Source organism: Anopheles gambiae, chromosome X, assembly GCF_943734735.2.
Source record: "Anopheles gambiae chromosome X, idAnoGambNW_F1_1, whole genome shotgun sequence".
Taxonomy (NCBI): Eukaryota; Metazoa; Arthropoda; class Insecta; order Diptera; family Culicidae; genus Anopheles; species Anopheles gambiae.
In genome coordinates, this window is record NC_064600.1 from 25651036 (window position 1) to 25663023 (window position 11988).

At 39.5% G+C, this 11988-nt stretch overlaps 1 long non-coding RNA gene across 1 annotated transcript; it reads left to right on the forward strand.

Annotated features, from left to right (window-relative positions):
• Nucleotides 1-4714: 4714 nt before the first annotated feature.
• Nucleotides 4715-6032, forward strand: LOC133391730 (uncharacterized). Its single transcript, XR_009765186.1, has 3 exons — nucleotides 4715-5010; nucleotides 5081-5453; nucleotides 5599-6032. It is a non-coding gene; the product is annotated as an uncharacterized LOC133391730 (long non-coding RNA).
• Nucleotides 6033-11988: the final 5956 nt, after the last annotated feature.

An 11988-nucleotide genomic window follows, 5' to 3' on the forward strand; every position in this document is an offset into this window, starting at 1 on the left:
TCTATTGATTTTTGTATCAGTGTTTTGGTTATGACTTTGTTATATGCCTTTTCTAAGTCTATAAATATTGCATCGGTCATATTATTTTTCCTTTTGTTTTGGTATACTTGATTTGTTAGGTAATTTATGCATTGATTTATTGTTTTGTGTTTTCTAAATCCAAAAGAGGTTTCTGGTAGAATCTTTCTTAATTCTATGTGCCTATTTAGTTTGAGGAGTACTGCAGAGTTTAGAATTTTTGTAGGAGTCGGAATGAGTGCGATTGGTCTATAATTGTTTATATTGTTTGGATCTTTTTCTGGTTTTTTTCTTTCATCCACATATTGTTTGCATCTTTTATGATGATCTTGAGTGTTTCTTCGTTTATGCTACGAAGCATTTCGTAAGTTATTTTGTCTATTCCTGGTGCTGTATTTTTCTTGTTTTTTAGTAATTCCGTCCATATTTCCTTATTAATTAATTCCATGTCTATTTGGGTTGCATTGTTTGTATCTGGTCTAAATTTGGATATTTTTTTTTTAAGTTTAAATCTAAAAAGTCTTTGGCTATTTTATTATCATTGTGTATAATGTTCGATTCTTTGGCATGATTTTTGTTATTGTTAATATTGTGTACCAAGTCCCATAGTTCTTTGATATTAGTTTGGGAGTTTATACTATCTAGAGTGTGGTAAAATAGTTCTCTTTTATGTTTTTTTTTAATTTTGTAAATCAGGATAGCTTTGGGCCGGTCTGGTGGTACAGTCGTCAACTCGTACGACGTAACAACATGCCCGTAATGGGTTCACGTCCCGAATAGCCCGTACCCCCATACGTAGGACTGACTATCCTGCTATGGTAACAAAAAGTCAAAGAAAGCCAAGCTCACTTCACTAGTGGGTACAGGCAGGCCTTGACCGACAACGGTTGTTGTGCCAAAGAAGAAGAAGAAGAAATCAGGATAGCTGTTCTTTTCTTGCATTCCATTGAGTTTTTAATAGAGCGTGAATTTTTAGGCCGCGGGGCCATGGGGGTTCTCAACACTCATTTTCTCAAGCACTCATGAGTGCTTTTGAGAAATCCTCGTTCTCAGCGTTTGTCGAATCGGAACAAAATCAGTTTTGAGAATCTTTGAGAATCTTTGAGAAAGTTGCCGATGCAGCGATCGGTTAACTGAAATATGGAGAATTGTGCTATTTGTTTATCGGAAATCACTTTGGAAAATGTATTCAATGTTTATAAATGAAAACGTTAAAAAAATATGCGATTAAAAACTGTTTTTCTATTTAAAGTTCTAAATAAAGCTTGAGTGTCTATATGAGTTTCTCAGAGTGAGAAAAACTGACGACGGTCACGGGCTTGAGTCTGAGAACAAGTTTTGAGTGCTTGAGAAACTTAAATGAGTGCTTGAGAACGTTTTCTCAGCTTGAGAAAGCCCCGTGGCCCCGCGGCCTAAAGCTCCAAATAAAATTTGAGTGGCTTTATCAGTTTCTCAGAGTGAGAAAAATTGACAACGGCCAAGAGCTCGCGTCTGAGAACAAGTTTTGAGTGCTTGAGAAACTTAAATGAGTGTTTGAGAATGTTTTCTCAGCTTGAGAAAGCCCCATGGCCCCGCGGCCTATCAGTTTCTCAAAGTGAGAAAAACTGACGACGGCCACGGGCTTGAGTCTGAGAACAAGTTTTGAGTGCTTGAGGAACTTAAATGAGTGCTTGAGAACGTTTTCTCAGCTTGAGAAAGCCCCGTGGCCCCGCGGCCTTAAAGGAAGTTCTGGCTATGTTTCGATTATTAAAGCCAGTTTTTAATTCTTCATTCCACCATACTTTTAGTTTTTGTTTTGTTCGGTGAGTATTATTTTTAGTTATCTGTTTAATTTTATAGATGCATTGTTTTATTGTGTTAATTTTTGTGTGATCTAGTTCATTTATTTGTTTATATGTTTTATTTTTATTTATAACGAATGTGGGTGAGCAGCTGTTTTTAATTTTTATAGTAATTTTTATTACTTTGTGGTTGCTGCCTCCTATATGATAGTCTGTGATTTGTTTGTTTGTTTCTAGGAATATATCTTTTGATATTATTCATAGGTCTATTGAAGTTTTTCTTTTGTTTTTGTCTGTTGGAATGCATGTGCATGTACTGTTATGTAGGATTATTAGTTCTGAATTTTCAAATTCTTCCAGGATGATTTCACCTTTTTTATCGGTTTTATCATGTCCCCAATATCTGTAGTGCGCATTGAAATCGCCCACTATTAAAACTTTTTTCATGTCTTTGGTATTGTGTATTATTTGGGCTATTGTATTTTTTATCTCTATATTGCTTGCCTGTGGTGCTATGTATATTGATATAATAGTCATTTTTGTTTTGAATGTTACTATTGCTGTGGTTTGAATTGTTTCTACTTGATTTGTGATGTTGATTTCTTTGTATTTTATTCCTTTTTTTATAAGGATACAGCTTCCTCCATAGCCATCTGACCTATCTGTTTTAATGGTGTTGTATCCTGGTATTTTAATATTCTTATTTTTTTTGGTCCATGTCTCTTGTAGGCATATTCCATGAATGTCTTGTGTTTGCGTGAGATGTTTAAGATCTTCTTTGTTTTTTCTCAGTGATTGTATGTTTGCTTGGATAATATTGAAAAAAATTATTTTTCCTGCTCACACCTTGTCAAATCAAATTATTAATTATTTGGTGGGGTTAACTCTTCTGCTGCATTTAAGTATCTAGAATTTTCAGTGTCACTTTGGTATACTTCTGATTCACTCAGATATACCTCTGTGTCACTGAAATTTATTGTTTCGCATCTTGTTCTTTTTCTTATTGTTTGTTCATTTTCTTGGTAGTTGTTTGTTATGTAATTTTCATTTTCTGTGTTATTTTCTGTTCTGTTTACAATGTATTTTGTTGTTATGTGATCCGTTTCGTTTTGTTCGATCGATTGTATTGATTTTTGGTTCCTTGGAGTCTGTGTTACTTTTTCTATGATTATTCTTTGGTTGTTTTGTTCTTCTTCGTTTTCTGGTTCTGGTTGGTTGTTAGTTGTTGTGTTGGTATGTTCTCTATTATTTCTAGCTATTGTATTCGCGAAAGTTTCTTTTAGGTACGTCCTAGGAATTGCAGGCACTGCGTCTCTGCGTATTTTTCGAGCCTCTCTGAGTGTGATTCTGTTTATAGTTTGTATTCTTTTTATTTCATATTCATCTTTAAATATCGGGCACTCTTTGTCTAGGGTAGAGTGGTTGCCTCCACATTCTGCACATTTGGGGGGATTGTTACATGTCTCGTGAAAATTTTCGTTGCACTTGGCACATTTTTTTTCCCTAAAACATTTCGCTTTAATGTGACCGAGTCGCATGCATTTCATGCATCTCATTGGTAGAGGGATGTATAATTCCACTTTTTCCTTAAAATATCCTATGTGTATATCCTTGGGTGGTTTAGTTTTTTCGAATGTTATGATGGCTGTTCTTGTATTAGCAAGTTCACCATTAAAGTTTTTCCTTTTGAAAATATATACGTCTGACACATGATCGTTGATTAATCCCTCTTTCAATTCTTTTTCCGTCATAAATTTGAAGGCATCACATCTCACTATACCCTTGCAAGAATTAAGGGTTTTGTGTTCTTCTACTTTTACTTGTATTTCCGTTTTTCCCCAACTAAGCTTTATTTTTTTTTTAATTTTTCTGCATCTTTTCTGTTTTTCACCTTGATGAGAATCTTCCCATCTCTAAGTAATGTAGTTTGCAATGGCGCATTTCCAATGGCGTTTTCTGTCGCCTTTGCAAAAAGAAAAGGGTTGTATGTGGCTAAGCTTTTGCCTTTTGTTACACTTTCCACGATTAAGAAGATTTCTTCCGGTTCATATGAATCGTTTATAATAATTCGCTCACCTCTGTTATTTTTTCCGTTTTTTTGTTTTACCGGAATCCTCACCAAGGATTCCATAGTAGGATCCGAAAATCCTACTCCCCCCGGGGGGGTCCCCCCCCATCTTCATCACTTATGTTCTTTCTTACCACCTTATTTTCTGTATATTTAATATTTTCGAAATATTGGAACTGTGTGTAATTTGTGTAGTGTTTAAATGTTCGTGTATATTTGTGTCACTTCGTATCAAACTCACTGTGAGAAAAAGAGATGATCCTTCAACCACTGTTAGAATGAGACACCATGGTTTACAGGCAGCAGCTGCATTATGACATGTAAAATGCCGATTTATGGAGTGTGGATGCAAAATACATTTTTTAGTGCTAAACAAATGTTTATCAAACGAAAACAATTCATTTATGATTTCCAAATACCAGCAGCATTCGTCGCATTTGACAACTGCCGTCGATCCTGGTTTTGTGCTTTTTTCTAAAGCCTCGATGCCCAATTGTTCTACATGACGACACCTCCTTTCTACCCACTTTGGCGCGCAACAACATTACCGTATTAATCAAGGTCTATTGAGGATAGAGGTCGAAGCACAAGGTGTGTTTATTAAGGAGGTGAATTGTTAGCGCGTTTTCCGGGCGCCATCATTGAGTATTGTTATGTGAAATCGCATACAATTTTCTATACCCCCCTCCAGCCCTCCCCGATTTTAATACCGGAGCCCCCAGTATTGTTATGTCAAGTCGTGAAATGTCAATTTGCTCTGAAGCACTTCACCTCCTAATATCCATACATCTTGGTCGAAGCATAGCTTGTTTCTGTTCCGACATTTTGAAGCTGCGTTTGACACTTCGATTAGAAAGTGTTTACAAACAACTCACGCAGCAATCTGCAGAACCGAGTGGAACATAATGGATACCTTTACTGCAAAAGAACAAGCAAACAAGAGATATGTAGCATAATTTTAAACTGCGTTCAATACGGAAACAATATTTCTCAACAACGTTCTTTCATACAGGTGCTGAAAACAACTTTATACAGCATTCTTCCCACAGGAATTTACGTCTCACAACTTGCCTTCCAGTGAGTTTGGTGAAGGTTTTCGGTATATATGCGAAGAAATAAGAAATGCTTGCAATGTTTAATGAGGTACGTATTCTCCATAAGTAGAAACTACAAGATGCAACTTAAAACAATTAGCTTTTTTATCATTTTGTAGGTAGATATTCTTTTGAATGAAGCATGTTCAAACCAGCTTTTTTGTTGTACAATCCAACGATCCGGCTGCTGCTCTTATCAAATAATGCTTCAAATATTGCAGCGTTTGTTTTACGGTAGCTGAGCAACACTTTTAAACTAGCTTATAGATTGCAAGCACCAACTCGCAGTGTATAACTGGAACCAACTGTGGTATCCTAGAGTACAGCTAAGAGAGTGTGAGGGGGTCAGTCAGTGTCGGACAACGAATAAAGCTGGATGTGCGTCCCTGTACAGGAGGAGAAAGCTTGTGGTTGGATTAGAAGATATCACACCAACCACAGAACCTTTCTCGCATAAGATCGTCGTCTAAACATGCTCAACAATGGAATACGGTGATAATCTATGAAGCGCGGCGTGCAAACAACACACAACTCCCAGCCAATCGCTAGCGATTTCTTATTTTCATTCTGTTTTCTGAATGTTTGTGATGGTGATCACTCAATGCTTCATTCTCAACTCAACTCAACTCAATTCCAGGTTTTTGTGGAGCACCTGGACAGGAACGTGCACAACGTGCCCTGAAGATGCAGCTAGTCGGCTTAAGGAAGGATTATATTTGGGGCCCGCGAATGGGGAGGGATATATTTGTATCGTCAGCATAAACAAAGTGGTTTCCTGGAGCAAACACCCCAAATACGTCATACAAAGAGTACAATGAAATGTCGATCAACGTTGCTTCCTTGTGACATACCCAACGAAGCGATGGTACGGTGCAAAGTGTAGTGTCCAGGCCAACAGCTGTTCCGGCAGTCTGTGAGTTCGGAGTTTGACGAGTAGTAAGGAACGTGGAACAGTGGCGGATTAAGAATCGGGGGCTCTAGGCGGTAAGACTAGTTGAGGCCCCCTGTAAATGGTAAATGGTGTTCTAGGGGGTCAGTCGATAATCATTGGCTCTAAAATTTTTGCTGGCCACGGGAAGGGGGGGGGGGGGGGGGGGGTGCAAATGATTCGCCAGCCTCGGGGGCCCTTGCCACTATTACTCTGTCCAAGGCATACTATAGACTAGAGAACTACGGGGCCCCTAAATCGGCGGGGACCCAGGCGACCGCCTAGTCCGCCTACCGTTAGATCCGCCACTGATGTGCAACACTATCGAAAGCAGCCTTGGCCGATTTGAAGCATCGATAGTGTCAGCCGAGTGATTCGTGCGTTGTGATCGCTGCCTTCTGATTTCCGGCCAGCATCTACAACTGTACGATGACAAACCTTACCTGTAGCAGCTCGTTTGTACGTCCGGCCAACAGCTACACCGCATAGACCTGAACAGTAGCATTAATAGTGCTATGGCAAAAGTTAAAGGCGATTCGGACTGAAGAAGTTTGAGACTGCACAAGGTACCATGAGCAAATCGACATTTGAGCAGGTGCGCAGATGCGATGCCGTTCGGTACAAAATCGGTACAAAACTATACAAATCATGAGCGGAAAGTTTCCTTCTCGTCCATTTTAGCAGACGTAGTTACGGAAGCTAGAGGTTTTAGGTTTGGAGTTTTAAAGTGTGCGAAGGTTCCTTATAGATCTACGACCAAGGCATCGCAAGCCGACGCACTTTATAGACTATTATACTTCATTTCAACTATTTTACTGCAGAAAAGACTCCATTAATTATAGTGGCTATCAAGAAATTCACATAAAAAATGTATTTCATACTAATATCTTTCTTTACAAAGTTCTGTATTATTAGTTATATTTACAGGATACAAGCTTAATAGTCGATATACTGTATATCATGAATAAACTATGTACATAAACAGATTCATAGCTCTACTTGATAAAGCGCAATCATTAACTGAAATTCCTTAAATGCAAAGCGCATTCCTTGAATTCATTAGCTTTCCTAACTTACTAATCTTAACAAGTAAAAGGATGAGTATTTCATACTATAGCTACATATTACAAGATAACTTGCCTATTTTTGCCTATCACTATTACCACTATTACACTATTACTGTAATATTCAAAGGAACACAATCAATAAACAGTAATCATTAAGATTTCATTTTAACACACAAAGAAAAAAAATCGTATCAGTACGTCCCAAAATTATAATTATGTACATTAATTTTACATAAATAACATACGTATCGATGTGCTACGTTGATCATGATGTTAAGTAATGTAGCGATTATTGAATGATTGATGATACTTTTTTAACGAAATGAAGATAAGCAAAGATGATCCGGCATGAAGAAGAACAGAATCGCTATTTTACAAGCGGGTGCAATTAAAAGACTGAAACAACTAATTAAATTGTAACACATTCAAATTGAAACTTATGATTGGATTCAGGATCAATTACAAATATAATTGAATTGAATTGGTAACCTTTTTAATGAAGAATGGGCCATGCAATCTAAAAATGAAAAATATTATTAAATTAATAAATAAATAAGTTAATAAATAGGTGAATAAATAACTACATGTGTAATACCTTAAGTAAGTACATAAATAACTATAATCACGTAGATAACGTTCGAAACTAGGACAGCAATACACTCCGAATAAATAAGTTAACAATTGATTAATAAATAAATAAATAAACAAATAAACTACTACTAAATTGTTATAAATACATTTGAATTGAACTATGCACAACTTGAACAATTATATAAACTATAAATAAATTGCAAAATGCCTTATCACATTTAAATAATCAAATCAATAAGTTATAAATAAATATAAATATCACAATAAATTAATAATAGGCATATGAATAAATAACCCATTAATTAATAATTTTTTTCATTTTTTTGTTGCTTTTGAATGCGGATCAGGGTATTTCCGCTTGCGTCTCAATTGATTCTCGGAACTCCTTTTCATGTTAAGAAAACGCATTCTAACAATGACTCGTTGTTTTGCAAACGTTTTTATGATTTCAAACGGCAGTTCCGGAATTTTTTTCTGAATGGTCATTGCAATTTTAGCCACAATCCCCTTCATTTTAGAAAGATTACCATTCTTATTGATTTTGTTGAACACCTGTTCCATTTAACACCCGAGGGTTAAAAATGTTTGGGATGGTTCAAACAAGCCACCTACTGATAAATGCCTGACAAATGTTGGAGGTTGGTGGGCGTCTCGATCCCTATTTATAAACATAAGACACACACCACTATACTAGCATAAGGCATAGATGCCGAACGACGAAGGAGCACGAAGTAGGAAATAAAATATAGTTAGTAAAATCTCAACCACTAAACCATAAAGAGTTAAAGCATTACCATAATACGATCATCCGAAACCCATCGCGAAAGATTAACCTCCCAAACTGTTGACCCCGACGTGATTCGAACAGTGCAGTGCCGCGATAATATCCTAAAGCGTTCCTTTTCCGTTTTTTAATTGGAAAGTTAAACATGACTACCCCACCCGTCGAGTGCAAGGAAGAAGGACAGGAGATAGCGTCGTCAATTTCGCGAATGTGGTGCCCGCCGTTTGATGCAGAAGACGTGGAGACGTGGTTCGTGTGTCTCAAGGCTGCATTCTGCATGAACGCGGTTAAACTCGACAAGCACATGTTTAACGCGGTTATCGTAGCACTGGGTACCCAAGCCAAACATTTTCATTCTGCCATTGCGAAGTGTAACACCGCAACGACGAGTGACAGATACCTGGTCATAAAAAAGGCGGTCATTGACCATTTTAAACCTTCAGAGAGTGAGAGGCTAACCAGCTTGCTATCCGGTGTTTCTCTTGGCGATCAAAAACCGAGTCAACTTTTGTCGCAGATGCGCCGAATGGGTGGAGACAGGTGTTCCGACGCGGTTCTCTCCAACATTTGGCTTCGAGCCCTAACACCAACGGTTCGGTCCATCATCGCTGCGATTCCTTCCGCTTCTTTAGATGAACAAGCTGTGGTTGCCGACAAGATTATGGAAGTGCCGAACGGAGAAGTATCAGCAGTTCGCACCAGGGCCGCCGAAAATTGTTCTTCGCAGGCAAACCAAATCGCCGCACTAGAAGGGAAAGTTGAGGCGCTTACACAGCGGCTCGAGGAGGTGCTGGCAGTGCATCGACCCGCATCATTCGATCGGCGACCGAGGCAACGGTCGAGAACGAGAGAGTCCTGGGGTAGGCGCTCATCTGAAACACGTAAAAAATCACCTCGCAGATGGATATGCTGGTTCCATTACCGCTATGGCAACAAAGCTGAGAGATGCGAGAGGGATCACCCGAGCGATCGCAATACGCAGTGTATTTTTTTCGACGAGCAGAGTCCCTTACACCAAAAAAAAATAGTCCGTTTTACACTTCCGCACCGAGAAACTCTGTCATCCACACCAAGATTCTCAGCCAATCACTCACCACATCACTACGCAGAACCCAACACTCCTGAAACACTCAGATCCACCTCCGGCAGTCACTTACTATATTCACCACACCACCGCTCAGAACACACCACTTCACAAGAGCACACATCTATAATTGCGCCACGTAAAAACACAACACAAGAGCACACTACTACCACTTCATCACACATCTGCCGCATACACATTACCGATAATATGTCCCATCACCGCTTTTTGATCGACACTGGGGCCGAAATATCGGTTTTACCACCAAATCCAAAAGAAAGGCTAACCCCTTCACCATCGCGTAGCCTTGTAGCTGCTAACGGTACTAAAATAGCCACATACGGTCAAAAAACACTAAACGTGGATTTAGGTTTGAAAAGGAAATTCCCATGGGCGTTTATCGTAGCCGACGTTAGCACACCCATAATCGGTGCAGATTTCCTTAAACATTATGATTTGTTGGTTGGTTCGAAGAGGAAAAGACTAATTGACAACACAGAGATGCTGCATATACAAAGCACCAACGGTTGTAACAAACCCACTATTTCCACTATCTGCGTAACGAAACCATTCGCTGAAATAATCGAACGCTACAAAGATCTAACAACACTGAACACTCTGCACAAACCTGCGAAAACAGTTGAACACCAAATACACACCACCGGTCCACCGATCTTTTGCCATCCGAGAAGATTGCCACTGAATAAACTGCGAGAAGCCCAAGCCGAGTTCCGATATATGACCGAGCAGGGCATTTGCCAACCATCAAAAAGCAGCTGGGCTAGCCCGTTGCATATGGTTAAAAAACCAAACGGCAAATGGAGACCTTGCGGCGACTATAGAGGCTTAAACGCTATTACCGAACCAGACCGATACCCTATACCACACATACAAGACGTGAGTAACATTCTACACGGCACACACATCTTCACTTGTATTGACCTGCAGCGCGCTTATCACCAAATACCCGTAGCAAAGCAGGATATTCCAAAAACCGCTATCACGACACCTTTTGGCTTGTATGAGTTTAATTATATGTCTTTCGGTTTGAGAAACGCTGGACAAACCTTGCAGCGCTATCTACACGCAATATTTGGAGACCTTTCATTTGTATTTCCATACATAGATGACTTATGTATTGCGTCATCCAGCGTAGAAGAGCACAAAAAACACCTAGAAACGGTGTTCAAACGACTAAGAGAAAACGGATTAGCAATTAATGCCGAAAAATGGCAAATAGGAAAATCATCAGTGATATTTCCCGGTCACGTGATAACACCGCAAGGGATCAAACCCAACCCAGCGAAGGTGCAAGCCATCATAGATTTTCCGAGGCCGAAGGTTGCCAAACAACTGAAAACATTTTTGGGCACGATAAATTTCTATCGCCGTTTTATCCCACATGCAGCAAAAAACCAAACGACATTACAAACAATGATCACCGGAAACGTGCGTAATGACAATACCCCTCTCGTATGGGACCAACAGAAAAATGACGCGTTCGAAAACTGTTCTCTAGCTCACAACCAATTCACTTTCGGATCGATCGGTTCACTTCCAAACATCGCGGTGGTTACGTTAAGACTAATTTATTATACATATTTACAATTCACTAACACCTTAATCCTATGCTAATCCTAAGTCTATCACCAATATATACACATTTTAGATCCGTCTAGCGGATTGCCTACTCATAGGCGCAAACAAAAACTGTAAAAGGGAATTAGTCGGCGCTACGTTGCTCGCACACCCGTCACCACTCGCCAAACTTTGCCTGTATACCGACGCGTCGAATGTAGCCGTTGGAGGAGCACTTCATCAAATAACGAACGAGGGCCTTCAGCCTCTGGCGTTTTTTTCAAAAAAACTGTGTCCTAGTATGCTGAAAGCAAGCACATACGACCGAAAACTATACGCTGTATATGAGTCCGTTAAATACTTCCGTGACTTCCTCGAGGGCCGAACTTTCAGCATTTACACCGATCACAAGCCTTTAGTCACGGCATTTAAGCAGCGACCAGAACGAGCAAGCCCCACACAACTACGCCGACTTGCTTTCATCAGTGAATATTCGACAGATATTCGCCACATCCCGGGGAACAACAACAACGTTGCAGATATGCTCAGCAGAATAGAAACCATAGCTTCCGATCCAATCGATTATGACAAAATGGCAGAACTGCAAAGGTTGGATACGGATATACAGGCTTTTGTAAACAAACCGCCTGCTGCCAGCACAATAGTTTTGAAGGAGTTGGAGCTACCATCAAAAAAGGGCACTCTGTATTGCGACGTGTCCACTTCAACAATCCGACCTTTAGTTCCGACAGCACTTCGTCAACGAATTATCGGAAAGATGCACGGTACGTCACACCCGGGCATTCGCGGTACAACACACCTTGTTACGCAGCGCTATGTATGGCCATCTATAAGAAAGGACTGCAAGGAGTTTGTATCGAGCTGTTTGGAATGTCAAAAAACCAAAGTAACGAGGCACAACATCACCAAAGCGGAACATATCACAGTACCACAACAAAGATTCCAGCACGTGCACATCGACCTCATCGGCCCAC